Source organism: Vigna umbellata, chromosome 1 (genome assembly GCF_029865625.1).
Source record: "Vigna umbellata cultivar VRB3 chromosome 1, Vumbellata_1.0, whole genome shotgun sequence".
In the NCBI taxonomy this organism is placed as follows: Eukaryota; Viridiplantae; Streptophyta; class Magnoliopsida; order Fabales; family Fabaceae; genus Vigna; species Vigna umbellata.
In genome coordinates this window covers 23510685-23526553 of record NC_142165.1, presented here as the reverse complement: position 1 = coordinate 23526553, position 15869 = coordinate 23510685, and positions in this window count along the sequence as shown.

The window sequence follows — 15869 nt, the reverse complement described above, 5'->3', positions numbered from 1 at the left end:
TTTTTCCATTGCTTTGAATCAGCTGGATGACGAAGCAGCCCGTCAATTTTTCTCTCATCTGCATGCCATCTAAGATTTTTAGCATCTTTGGGATTCGCAAACAAACGCTTAAGTCTGGGCACTATTGGAAGGTACCAAACTACTTTCAAAGCAGATCCATTTTTTTCTATCTGACCATTATCTTCACTATTGTTTTTTGACTTGTATCGTGATAAGCCACATTTTGGACACTCTGTCAAAAATTCAAACTCTTTCCTATACAAAATGCAGTCATTGGGACAAGCATGTATCCTTTTATACTCCATACCCATTGGACAAAGAATTTTCTTCGCATCATAATTACGAGTGGGTAGTGTATTTCCATCTGGCAACATTTCATTCAACAACGTCAACAGTTCTGTAAAACTCTTATCAGTCCATCCATTGCTCGCCTTCAAATTCATGAGCCTTAACACCGCTGACAAACGTGTGAACTTAGTTGAACCGACATACAAAGGTGTTTCTGCATCAGTCGACATCGTCTCATACACATGAGCTTTGGCAAAATTTTCTGCTCCAACATCGCGGATCATGTCCTCCAATTTGTCTTCATCCGGTCGATCTTCTTCCATGGTGGAATCAGTAACATTTACACTTTGAGAGTCAGTGGGAAAATCCATTTCTTCGCCGTGCCAGATCCATGTTGTATAGCATCTTAGAAAACCATCACATATAAGATGTTCTCTAATTTGAGTTGCGTTCAACTTTCTCCCATTCAAACAGTTCACACAAGGACATCTAAACTTCACTCCATCATCAGTTCTCCCCTCATTACGTTGCGCAAATTGTATAAATTCCTCTACACCTCTGTCGTACTCAGCACTAATACGTGGTAAATTAATCCAATTTCGATCCATATTCCTAAATATTACATAAATAATATTTTAAGGTTTATAAATAATACAAGAACTACAACACACATTACCAAAACTATAGCAAAAACCATATCATACATTACCAAAACTATAACAATTTCATGCACTATCAAAATTAAAGCAAAAATTATACCAAAACTATAGAAACTTCATACATTACCAAAACTATAGCATTATGCAAAAATTAATGAAGAAATCACGTTAAAAATGCAAATGGACATAAATACCTGGAAGAGGAACGGCGGCGGAGAGGGTGAAAAACGCAACACAACGGCGGCGGAGAGGGTGAAAAACGCCAGGAAATCACGATTTTGAACGGCTAAAACTCGTTTTTATCGTCAAAAACGAATAATGACCGAACAATTTTGAGTTTAAACGGTTAAAAACGCAAAATCTGAGATGAAGGGTGGTTCGGAGGAAGAAGAAACGCGAAAACAGAGAGAACGCGCGAGGAAGACGATGCACTGTTCCAAGTTTTGTTTTTTAACTCTGAACGGGGGAATCTACCGCGGTTCACTACTTAACCGCGGTATAAAAGGGTTATATGCCGCGGTTTAACCCCCAACCGCGGCATATACTAATTTAAAAAATTATCAGAAATGGCATTTTTGAAATTATTTTCAAACTATATGCCGCGGTTCAGCGGGCAACCGCGGCATAAACCTCGAAATATTTCAAATAAACATTAAATTAATTTCATATAGGAGAATATGCCGCGGTTCCCCAGAGAACCGCGGCATATACCCCTGAAACGTGTTCAACACAACTGTCTCCCCAACTGCCTTTCACAGAATTCGAAAAGTTACAGGGGGTATATGCCGCGGTTCTCTGGGGAACCGCGGCATATACCCCCTGTAACTTCTGAAATTCTCTGACTGGCAGAGAAGTTGAGACGTTACAGGGGTATATGCCGCGGTTCCCCAGAGAACCGCGGCATATACCCCCTGTAACTTTTCGAATTCTCTGACCTAGTCAGCACCTGCAATAAATTGGCAGGGTATATGCCGCGGTTGTGCAGAGAACCGCGGCATATACTCTGTTATTTAATTTTTTATTCATACGTGGCGTCAAAGGCAATGGTTGACTGGGGTATATGCCGCGGTTCCCAGTAGAACCGCGGCATATAGGTTCGTTTTATTTACAAAACTGCCACCGCGCACCATTATGCTGCGGTTTTCGTTGAACCGTGGCATAATGTGCGCTGTAAAAACCCGATTTTTTACTAGTGAATGTAGGACACGTAAATTTACCTCATATGAAAACACCTTATGTAAATTTACATTAGACTATCCTAAGTCTGACTTAAAAGCGACAATTTATGTTAGACTATATCAGGTATGACATAAAAAAAAGTCTATTACCAATAAAAAAAAAGCTACAATGAAAAGAACATTTTTTAGTTTGTTTTAGTTTATTCTGTTATGTATCAAATGAATGATTTTTTTATAAAGTTGAAGAATAATTAGTGAATAAAGAAGTCAAACTTAGGATAAAGGTTGGGTCACACAAAAAGAGAATCGAGTTGTATTAAACACTGAAACCGAAGAAAGATTGAAATATCTAAGTTTTAGTTTATCCTTAATTTCATTATTCTTGAATATGTATAACTCAATAATCTTCCAGAGTGGCCCAACCTTTATCCTAAATTTGACTTCTCTACTCACTAACCCTTCTTCAACTTTATAAAAAATCTTTCATTTGATACACAACACATAAAACTAAAACTATTTCATTGTATTTTTTTTGTTAGTGGTAGAAACGAACCAAGGTGAGAACCAAGGTTTAGTTTTTATTTTAAATGTTATGAAAGTCCAAAAGACAAACTTTTTTTATCACTACACCATACTCTTACAGTGACAAACACGATATACAAACAAGGGTGCTTTCATGCAAAGCCATGACCTAGTTTCCCAAAAAAACAAAATCATAAATGAAAATACAATGTTTAGCAAACAAACTTCAAAAAACTTCAACGTTGAAACAAATCTGAATCACCAAACCAACACCATTTTGTCATCAAAGAACAAAACCTAACTCAAAAAAAATGTTTTCAGCATATTTTTGTGCATTAAGAAATAAGGAAGAGAACCTGAATACAAAATTTAAAATGAAATTTATGTCAGACTTCTATTGATGTATATAAAACAAAAAATATAAAACAAAAAATCTACCTTGGTCAATGAGATATCTGACTTCATCATTTTCACTTATTTACAAAAATGTGAGTACACTTTTTTATATTGATTATTTTGTTGTTAGACATAAATTAGATAACTATTTTTGTGTTAGTAATTCTCTTACTCTCTTACTCTCATTAAAAATTTAATCTTTTTTTACATTGTAACATTTGATTGATTTGACCACTTTAGAGACAAATATTTTTTAATTTGTAAAATATTTTATAACTTAATGAATATAATGATTAAATATTTTATTAATCATTTTTATGTAAATTTTCCAATGGATTTAGTCCTTATTAATAGATAAAAAAATTATACAACAAATAATCTTTAGATACAGACTCACATTCATTCCAATTTGGAAGAAAAATACATAATCTATAGTTACTTATCTAAATCCAATATCTTATCATGTTACTAGTATTATACAACAAATAATCTTTATTCTAGGTACACACTCACATTCATTTTAATTTACATACTTTGATTTGTATAATATATATAATTATCTAATTTTTACGGGGAGAATCTATAGTTACTTAGCTAAAATCAATACGTATCATGTTACTATTTAGTATTATCAGTAATTTAATATAGGATAAAGACAAAATAAAAATTTTAAAATAATTTTTAAACAAACAAACAAATATATATATATATATATATATATATATATATATATATTTAAAAATTATTTTAAAAAATTGTATTTTGTCTTTAAATTTTATAAAAATTCTGTAAAATATCTTACAAGTAAATAACACATGGAAATTATAATTTTACTGTAAAATTATATTTCTTATATAAGAAACACTTTATATATCGTTTATCTTTTATATTGATTTTGTAAAGTATAAAAATAAAAAATGTATAAATTTAGTTTACAAATATAACACAATTTTTTATAATTTGAAAAAAAAAATTAATTCTTCAATGTATAGATACTTTTTTAACTCGAAGTGTCTGACCCTTTAAGCAGCTTAATACATAATTTATTTTGTTTTGTGAATGTTATAGAGAAGTTCCCAACAAAATAAGCCAGCTAATAGATATTTGTTGAAAGTCAAAAGAAGTTGACAAAACATGGTACCTCATAATATATTTTCGACAATATCACATAACATTAAACTTTTTAACGTGCATACAACGTATGCCACCTCAAATTATTGACCGCCCGTACCTGTCAGAATTTCAAAATAGTTTGGTCAATGTGCGGTATTTGAATATGTGGAACATTTGCATAATGCATACCTACCAACCATTACACTAACATAAATTAATATCAACTATTTCAAGCAATTGATCTTTATAGAAAACTCAATCTTCTAGTAAATTTTTATTTGACAATTAATTCAATTGTCCTTGCATCATACACCTTTATTTAGTTCATCTAAATTCCGTTTTGAAGTGGAATAGGATGGGAGAATAAGAGAGAGAAAATTATAAACTAAGAAATATTTTGTTTAGATGAGGAGAGATAACAAAATAAGACTAAAAACAATATGTTTTTCTTGTTTAAATTAATGAAATAATAAAAATAAATAAATAAATAAATTGTGTAAAAATTTAATAATGGTTAAATTAATGAATGTAACTAAAATATTCAATCACTTTATTGTATAGTTTATAAAATATAACGGTTTCTGTTACTCTATGTTATAATTTTAAAAATACAGCGAAACAAAAAATATAACATGCATTTTCTTCCTGTACACTAGAGTAAAAGAATATAAAACCTTTTTACTTATAATTTCTTTTCAAAATTAGTAAAAGTTTATACTTTGATTTTATATATCTATTTAATTTTTTTGTTATTTATAAATTCAAATGATGAACACAAATGATCAATAAGTCATTAATATGAATGAAACTAAACTCATGTTTTTAAATAAAATTTTATTAATAAAAATATATTAGATATTTCACATAAGAATATAAATAAATAAAATATTTGTTTTTCATTTATACATTTATTGTGATTTTGTTAAAGTATTAGATTAACTGTAAGTTGAAAATAGGATCTGACATGTATAGTGTTCTGATAATAAGTCTGGCAAGTGACATCGTTAGAATTGTAATCCAAAGTATTTTCTGTCTTAGAATGTATATTTTGTCACAGTTTTGTCCTTAAAAGTGTCTCAAAAAGTTAAATAGAAAGAAGTATTTGAATTTTTTTTCGCATTAACTCCTAAACGATATGAAACTATTTTGTGTGGTAGGAACAAATATAATTTAGAATTATCAAAATGAATTTTACTCAAACAATGAATGTGAAAATTCCATAAAATGAATAAGACTAATCTAATCTAAATAAATAATCTAATCTAAATTATATTAGACTACTTTTTATATACCTTTTAGCTTATAGCATAAATAAACATTGAATAGGTAGTTGCATAGATTATGGGTTCATCTATATTATAGATATTAATTATATTTAAGAAAAAAAGTATTAAATATATTTTATTAAATAACATCCTTTATACATTAAATTATATTTTAATCTTAAACAAATTAGCCTATTTAAAATATGGATTAAGTTAGACCAACACAAATTTATTTGGTGGCTTTTCTTTTCATATAGAAGTGTTAGACATGTATTTAGATTATATGCAATTTATGGAAGAGCTAAAGAGAATAAACATCAATTAAAAAATTAATCAAACTTTGTACAAGAGACAAATGAAAATGAAGTAGACTAAAATTACATGTAAATATCATAGGATGCTTGTAAAGAAAAAATAGTCTAAAATTCATTCAAATTAACTCATAGATATGTAATTTTGATACAATCATAGAAGAAGATGAAGATAAAAAGGTATCCTAATCTAAGTACATCGAGTGTACTAACATGTTGTCAACAAAAAGTGAACCATGTTTTGAAAAATACTAAGACAAAGATAATAAAAGCGTGCAATAAAAAATTATAATTTTTAGGACATCCACAAATATAAGTGAATTCGTGCAAAAACTTTTAATGATATATGTGTGAACTTCGTGAAATGTTGGGTGCAAAAAGAGTTTCTTAAGCTTTTAATGCTAAATTAAAAGAGATTTGCAAAGTCAAATGTTGCGTCCAAAAAGATTTCCTTAAGCTTCTAATGCTAAATTAAAAGAGAGTTGCATTTGCAAATTATTCTCTTTTATGAAGTTAATTTCTAGTGAAAGGAGTGATTGAATTACATATCCTCTTTATTGTGTACTAAAGATAGGCATAAATTGTAAGCATTAGTCGTTGAAAGACATCCTACATTGAACCTGAAACAAGAGATTTAAGTTACATATGTTTTAATGATAACTATGTGTACATAAATTTTTATGATAACAAAATCAATAATGAAACAGGCTATTTAAGTTAAAATTATAATATTTTGGTGTAGCTGAATATATTTAGATAATATACTTAAACAAGATTAGACAAAGACGGGTAGAATAGATTAAAGATTTCATTAGACTATATTATATGTTTTGTAGACTACCTATTTAACAAAAAAATTCAAAGGTTGGACCATACGACTAAGACCATGAGACGACTATGATCGCAACCGAAATCGCAACGAGACGATGAACTAAAAAAAGAAAATGGAATTAAAAACAAAGGTTTTTGCAGTCATCATAATAATTTATTCTAGAAAAACTATGAAAACTGTAAATATAAGACAAGGTCTATGAAAATTGGATTTTGGGTTCAAGAATTGATTACTGGTAAGAAAGGTGTTAGCACTCTACAACGTCTCGCTGAAGACGATACCTTTAATTAAATGCATGAAATTGAGGTGATTTTCAAAATGCTTGTTTTTCCTAAAATGGACAAAAATATTTTTCATCTTTTGGACCCGAAAAGGATGAATCCTCGTTCCTATGAATCTCCATTTACAATGGAGAATCAAGGTTACATGTTCTTTAAACTATGGTTTAATCATTCTAATAGTCCCTACTTATGTTGAGTTTTCTAAAATAGGTCTCTCTCTCTTTTTTGTCTCAATTGGGTCCCTAAATGTGAAAAATTAATGTAATTAGGTCCCTACCGTTAAATTAGGTTAACGGGGTTAAAATTTGGATGAGTTGTCGTTGTGATCTGGTTTCATTAAATTATGTGACAGATGGACGACATGATACGTGGAATATGATACATTAAACAATTAAAAAAATAGGTTTCTAATATAAATTTAAATTGGGAATCACGAAATTAGGGTTCTTTGTATTGTTGTTTTAGGGTTTCTGATAAAAATTGAAATTGGAAATCGTGATTGTCACTACGATGAAGTAGGCATGATTTCTTTTCTGGCGAAAATTAGGGTTTAGCGTTTTGGTGGCTTGTGGGTTGTTGCGATGGTGGTGGCCATGAAGCAGCTCAATTTATGTCTTAGTTTTCTACGATTTGGGATTAGGGATTTCTGTGCGATTTAGAGTTCAGGATTTCTTTGGTTGCAGGTTCCTTGGAGTTTTCAATTTGGGAAGATAAGATACAGGTGATTTGTGGCTTGGTTGAGTTCCCTATAGGATTTTGGAGATTTGATGACGCGAGACTGTTGGAATTGACGTGCAAAAGAAGCTAATAAATTCATTATTTGCTCATAAGGAACTTAGCATATCTGATTTCAGTGGTCTTTTACGTTTTTAAAGCAGTCTTTTTGAATTGATATAGTTAGACTAACACTAGTAAAGTAATTGTATAATGATTGATTGAATCATTTTCACCACATTTTTTCCACACAAAAGAAAACTCATTCACCACTTTCTCTCTTCCTTCAACTCTAACTTCATCATCTCTTCTTCTTTCACAGCAATACTTTTCTCTTTCATCCCTTCTTCACTCTTCCAGCAAATATTTCTGCCCTTACCATTCATTTTCGCCACTTTATTTTCTCAACAATGCAAACCTTTCGTTTATAGGTTGTTTGTTTTGCGATGATTGTCATGATTTGTCCATGATGGTCCATAGTGGTGCGAAGAGGGCGTGATGTCGAACACTTTGTGATTCCTAAAATCGTTTGTCTCCAATCTCGAATCCTCTCCAATTTCGTTCCCAATTCCGTTTTCCCGTTATCCTCTAAATTCAATTCTCATAAACCTTTTTTTATTTATTTTTTAATTACACATATCCCACGTAACCTCCTCAATGTGCCACATCAATTAATGATTCCACATCACAATGACAACTCAGCCTCATTTTAATCTCGTTGACCCAATTTAATGGCAGAGACCCAATTGCATTGATTTTGCACTTTTAGAGCCCCAATTGAGAAAAAAAAATAAAAAATGGACCTATTTGAGAAAACACAACATAAATAGAGACGGTCAAAATTATTAAACCTTAAAATTTTTAAAACTTTTCAATTTGTGTTTTTTTTCAATTTTGAACTTTTTTATATTTTAAAATTATTTGAAAAATGAATGTCACAAAACACGAGCATCTGAACAAACACCCAAAAAGAAAGAAAGAAATTTGATTTTGTAAAATGTAAAAAAAAGCCCAAAATCCTAAAACTCAAACATGAGTATGTGAAGAGTGAAATGAACAAGTGCAAAAGGCAATCATGTGGGATGCAAAAAAAAAATATAGATATGGTCTAAAATTTTTAGACTCAATTCATCATGGATTAGTGAGTTAAGTGTATTAGCTTACTAACCCATATAAAAATGAAAATTATTCCTTTTTTTCATTTTCAAATATTTAATTTACAAACCCAGTTAAATATTTGAAAATGAAAAAAAAAATATTTTTCTCTCCCTCTTTAGTATGTATTTCTTTAACTGTCTATTTTTTTCACCTTTGGATACCCATGTGAATCTCCAACATTGTGTCAGTAACCATTTTGCATTATAGGATTCTGAGTGATTCTTCCTACACCTCACTGCCTTCATCCTGCACCCCCAATTTTACTTCTTTACCCTTTATTAACAAAAAGTCAAAAATTAATACCGCACTTCGAAGTGCGTTTTAATTAATTTTTTTCTAACCGCACTTCTAAGTGCGTTTCCTATTTTAATTAATTGTTTCTTTCCTAACCGCACTTCGAAGTGCGTTTCTTATTTTAATTAATTGTTTCCTAACCGCACTTCGAAGTGCGTTTTAATTAATTGTTGCACTTTAAATTCAAAATAATATTTAACATTACATATAATAATTATTATTTAATACAATAAACAATTTAATAATTATTTCAATTTCATAAAAAATTAAAAAACTTAAATAAAATTAAATACATAATAAATAATATATTAAGAAAATAATAATATGTTGAAAAATAACAAATTCAACAAAATTTAACAAACAAATAAAATAATTCAAAATATATTAAAACAAAACATTTTATTTAACAACTAACATAAAAAATTAAATTTATTATACTAACCTAATAAAAATAAAACCTAATAAAATAAATATATACTAACCTAATAAAAAAATTAAAAAACTAAACCCTAAAAATCTAACGCACTTCGAAGTGCGGTTTGTCTCAGCCGCAGATCGGAATGCGGTGGGATCTCCGTGCTTTACGCATTTTGAACTGCGCTGGTGGGTTTGTGCTTTCCGCATATCGAACTGCGGTTTCTCTGTGAAGGGTATCATTGGAATTAAAATATGTTTTGGAGGTGCAGGAGGAAGTTGCCGCAGTTCAAAATGCGGTTTCTCTGTTGTCGCAACCGGAATCGCGACGGGACGACGATCCAAATAAGAAATGGGTTTTGAAAAGAGATTTGGAGTCGCCACCATAGTTTATTATGGAAAACTATGGAAAAACCTCAAAACGATAAAGCACGGTCCACGAAAACCAAAGATTGGGTTCGGGAGTCAGTTACGCGTGGGGAAGGTGTTAGCACCCCACAACGCTTGCCCTAAGGCAATACCTTTAACTAAATGCACGAATATGATGTGGTTTTTCAAAATGTTTAATTATCCCCTAAAATAAAATTCTAAATAAACAAAACATATTTTTTAGTTTTTTTGGGCCCGACAAGGATTGACCTTGCTCCTACGTATTCTCATTCAAAATGAGAAATCAGGGTTACGTAGTTCTAGCTAAAAGATTGTTTGTTGTTTGGAAAAGCATATGTTTTTAATTTTTGGAGATTTTTATGTTTTTAATATTTTCGAGAAGGTAATGAGTACTAGGCTGACGCGAACGGTCGCACGAGTACTCATACCTTTAAAATGATATTTAAATATTTTTAATTATTTTTGAAAAGAGAGATAACGCAAGCGGTCACACGTGTGCTTAAACCTTTAAAACATATTTTTGAAATTTTACTTAAGAAAAGAAGAAAAGGTTTTTAGCACAAGGACGACGCGAGCGGTCACACGTGTGCTTAAACCTTTAAAACATATTTTTTGAAATTTATTTAAGGAGAAGAGAAGATTTTAGCACAAGGACGACGCGAGCGGTCACACGTGTGCTTAAACCTTTAAAACATATTTTTGAAATTTCTTTTTAAGGAGAAGAGAAGGTTTTTAGCACAAGGACGACGCGAGCGGTCACACGTGTGCTTAAACCTTTAAAACATATTTTTGAAATTTCTTTTTATTTAAACTATCAATATTGTATTATTAAATATATATTTTAGGATAAGTAAATGTCTAAAATAAATAAATAGAACAAAATAAAATAAGACAATAAAGAAAAAATAAATAAACAAAAGAAAATTGAGAGGCTGAACGGACGCTGGGAAGAGATTCAGAATAACGAGCGTTCGTTAGGTAAAGAACGAACGTTCGTTGGGGGAGAGGACGAACGTCCATTGGGGAACATAACGGACGGACGTTTAGAAATGTGAGCTGAATGACGAGCGTTCGTCAAGAGATATGACGAACGGACGTTGAGAACGAAGGCTCAATAACGAACGCTCGTTGAAGGCATGACGAACGGACGTTGAGAAATTGAAGCTGAGTAACGAGCGTTCATTGGTTCGGAAACGAACGCTCGTTCGAGCGCTCTTCAGGGAGAAAATTTGAACGAACGGTCAAAAAGCTTAAGGATAACGAGCGTTCGCTCGTTTGGATAACTAGCGCTCGTTGGTGAGAAGGTTTGAACGAACAGTCAAAAAGCTTAAGGATAACGAGCGTTCGCTCGTTTGGATAACTAGCGCTCGTTGGTGAGAAGGTTTGAACGAACGGTCAAAAAGCTTAAGGATAACGAGCGTTCGCTCTTTTGGATAACGAGCGCTCGTTGGTGAGAGTGCTGAACGAACGGTCAAAAAGGCTTAAGGACAACGAGCGTTCGCTCGTTTGATGAGAATGTTGAACGAACGGTCAAAAAGGCGAGCGTTCGCTCGTTTGGATAATGAGCGCTCGTTCGTTTGGAATGGTTAACGAACGGTCAAAAAGGCTCAAGGTTAACGAGCGCTCGCTCGTTTAGATAACGAGCGCTCGTTGGTGAGAAACGAACGCTCAAAAAAGCTTAAGGTTAACGAGCGTTCGCTCGTTTAGATAACGATCGCTCATTGGTGAGAAACGAACGCTCAAAAAGGCTTAAGGATAACAAGCGTTCGCTCGTTTAGATAACGAGCGCTCGTTCATTTGGAACGTTGAACGAACGGTCAAAAAAAGGCTGAATGTTCCCGGACGTACGTTCATTTCTGGGCTTGGCCCAGTCCAATGCTTCTAACCTAGAATTTTCTAGGGGTTCAGGAGGTTCACCCTCATTCCCACTCATTCACGCTGTTCTTCCCAGATGAGACCAATGCCTCCTTCTCTCTGATCAAAAGGATTCACTCTGTCACTCAACGGCCACGTCTTCTTCCGATTGACCACCACGAACCAGACTAGCCATGCAACGAAAATGGCCACCGTATCACTGCCTTTATGGACCAACTACCATACCATCATCTCTCTCGATCTAGCCACTGCACCACGCCACGCCACACCGCGCTGCTGCTTCCTTGTTCTTATCTACTCTCTCCGACACCGGCAACCCAGGGAGGAGTTCGTCTCCGCCAGTTCAAACACACGGTCTGCCACTTCTTCGTCGAACTCTCCGTCTTTCACCGCCGAGACCATCGTCGGCTGTCGCTCCAGCTCATCCCCTCCTTCTTCGATTGTGCAATGGGTTTTGGATTTGTTTTGTTGATATTAGCCGTGAGCGCGAGAGTTAGGAAGGAGAGAAGGAACAGGGTGAAACAGAGAATGAATGGAAAGGGAGGTTGGTGAAGAGGGAACCCAAGATATTCAGAGGAAAAACGTTCATGATGGAAGAAGTAGCAGAAGCAGTTATGCAGTAAGCACACGATGAGTCTGGATGCACAGAGACTTACCTGCTACTACGTTTGCTACTGTCGTCCACTGCGTAGCCGGTGACCTCTTCACGCTCTTCTCCTTCTCTGCCGGTGCTGGTGCCAATGATAGCTCTGGATGATGATTCCAGAAAATCCTCCTTCCCTGCGTGCCCTTCCTCCCTTTTTCTCTCTCTGATCCCCCAACAAAATCCCCCCCCAAAATCTTGGGAAATATTCCTCTTGTAACCACCTTGTCCCCTCCTTCCAGACACGCCTCCCACGTACCCCTTTCCCACGTTTTTTCTCTTTTTCTATTTCCCCTTTTTTTTATTTTTATTTTATTTTTTAATTGTTTTCAGTTTTAATTTTATTTTTCAATTTTTTAATTATTTTGATTAATTAACTCTATTAAAACAAATTGAAGATAAGAAATAAAAATTGAATTAAAAGCAAGAATCTAAATACATAAAAAAATAAAACAAAAAAGGTAAAATAAAAATAGAAATAAAAAAAAACAATCAACAAAAACACACTTTTTCAACCCGGACAAAATTGAGTGTTGACAGCTGCCCCTCTTTACTTAGATGTTACTAAATAATATGAAAATTTAATCTTTTCGTATTATTTAAGTAAAGCTAAGTAAAGATAAAGACACTAATTTTGTCCGGGTTTCAATCATGAAAGAAAACGAACAAAATAATTCAAGTCATGATGCCAAATGACCAATGTCAAGTAAAGTATCAGTAACAAAGACTAAAACCTGGATTTGACCATTGCCTCGTAGAGGGCCAAACTCACAGAACAGAAATTTAAATCCGACCATTGCCATGCAGAGGGCCGATAACAGAAAACTAAAACCTGGATTTGACCATTGCCTCGTAGAGGGCCAAACTCACAGAACAAAAATTTAAATCCAACCATTGCCAATGCAGAGGGTCGATAACAGAAAATTAAAACCTGGATTTGACCATTGCCTCGCAGAGGGCCAAACTCACAGAACAGAAATTTAAATCCGACCATTGCCATGCAGAGGGTCGATAACAGAAAATTAAAACCTGGATTTGACCATTGCCTCGCAGAGGGCCAAACTCACAGAACAGAAATTTAAATCCGACCATTGCCATGCAGAGGGTCGATAACAGAAAATTAAAACCTGGATTTGACCATTGCCTCGCAGAGGGCCAAACTCACAGAACAGAAATTTAAATCCGACCATTGCCATGCAGAGGGTCGATAACAAAATTAAAACCTGGATTTGACCATTGCCTCGCAGAGGGCCAAACTCATAGAACAGAAATTTAAATCCGACCATTGCCATGCAGAGGGTTGATAACAGAAAATTAAAACCTGGATTTGACCATTGCCTCGCAGAGGGCCAAACTCACAGAACGGAAATTTGAATCCGACCATTGCCATGCAGAGGGTCGATAACAGAAAACTAAAACCTGGATTTGACCATTGCCTCGCAGAGGGTCAACAATACAGAGCAACGAGCTGAAATTGACCATTGCCGAGCAGATGGCCAGTAATACAACAACGAGATGGGATTAGACCATTGCTTAGCAGAGGGCCATAAAGCGAAAACTGGATTCGACCAATGCCTTGCAGAGGGCCAATATCGTAGGAGAAAAACTTGAATTCGACCATTGCCACGCAGAGGGTCAACAATACAGAGCAACGAGCTGAAATTGACCATTGCCGAGCAGATGGCCAGTAATACAACAACGAGATGGGATTAGACCATTGCTTAGCAGAGGGCCATAAAGCGAAAACTGGATTCGACCAATGCCTTGCAGAGGGCCAATATCGTAGGAGAAAAACTTGAATTCGACCATTGCCACGCAGAGGGTCAACAATACAGAGCAACGAGCTGAAATTGACCATTGCCGAGCAGATGGCCAGTAATACAACAACGAGATGGGATTAGACCATTGCTTAGCAGAGGGCCATAAAGCGAAAACTGGATTCGACCAATGCCTTGCAGAGGGCCAATATCGTAGGAGAAAAACTTGAATTTGACCATTGCGAAGCAGAGGGTCGGTATCGCAGAAGAAAACTTGGATTTGAAACTTTCTGAAACGTTGATAAACACTTAGCAAAACATTGAATAAACTTAAAAGCAAATGTTGTATTAACTTTTTCACAACTTCTCTTGTGCCTAAAGGATTTTTCAAACAAAATACCTTGCTTATTATGAAATGTATGATGTAATGTCATGAGGGTGCATGAATGAATAAACACATGAAACCTTTGCTTTGTTTTTTTTTTTTTTTTTTTTTTTTTTTTTTTTTTTTTTGCCACTCTCTCTTAATTAGACTGCCCATGTTTGAAACTCATTGTCAACATTGTCATCAAACCTAATGTACGTTCAAAACGTAATCATAAAATGTCAGGAGACAGTGAGCCCTCTAATGAGAAAGAGAAGGGTGTAACCATGAGTTCAAGTTCTCTTTATCGCTTCCTGCAGTCCAATTTGGCCTGAACCCGAGAAGGTGAGGGAAAAATAGGGACGAGAAGTAGATAGCTGAATGATTGTATGTGGAGCTAACATTTGTGTTCTCCTCATCTGGGGAGATATGGTTAACATAGAAACATGTAGGGCCCACAAGACTGCCCCAATTTTGTTGTGCACAATAAGTACGATTTGGGGAGGTGAAAAGGTTTGGGTAGGAAGGATTGCCCCAGTTGAGGATTCCTTCTTGACATGACGATTGACGGGGAGACTTTACATTGTATTTTCACTTTTCATTTTCAATGTCCTTTCTTTTCTTCTAGTGATGTTATCAGTCACCACATCATTCTTTCCCAGAGTTAAGTTCGTAAGAAAGACCAGGACGAACAATCTTCAGTCGGTGTGGACTTTAATCGGCTTGTAACGTGGCTAAAAGGCAAACGGGTTATGAAAGAAATGGATAATGAAGGCCCAAATAAGTGTTTGACGGTTAAAGTTTTTAAACAAGAATCATTTGCAAGGTGCCCAGTCAACTGTCTTTAGAGATTTGAACTTCAGGCATCCTTTATTGTTGTTTTTTTTCTTTCTTTCCTTTTGGATCAATCTTTTTGTTGCCCCTGCTGTGGTCCTTTATGATACTTTCCTTTTCATTTTTGTTTTGTTTTTTTTTTTTTTTTTTTAGAGATTTCCTCCTCAACTTTGGATGCTTATGATGTATGTTTTTGAGTTGACGTCGATATGCTAATGATTCTTGTCTAGGGTAATGAAAAAATGATTACAACTTACGGCTCAAAGTGGGTGCAATTGATTAAACCTCTTTTATCATTTGGATAAAGAAAAACGGCCACACGTCATCCTGAAGCTTGCTTGACTTGCTTTCCACAACCTTAACCATGAGACGAAATTCTGTAGCGGTTGACACATCGACTTCATTTTTCGGTTTTTTTTTTTTATTTTTTTTTATTTTTTATTTTTTTTTATTTTTGCTCCCCGATCGCGGATCATTGGGCATGGGTACAATGATGACAACTGCCCCAGTGCTCTATCCACGACAATCCTTTGTTTTGAAGGGAAATGAAAAGGTTAGGGGTTCACGCAATAAGAAAGCGG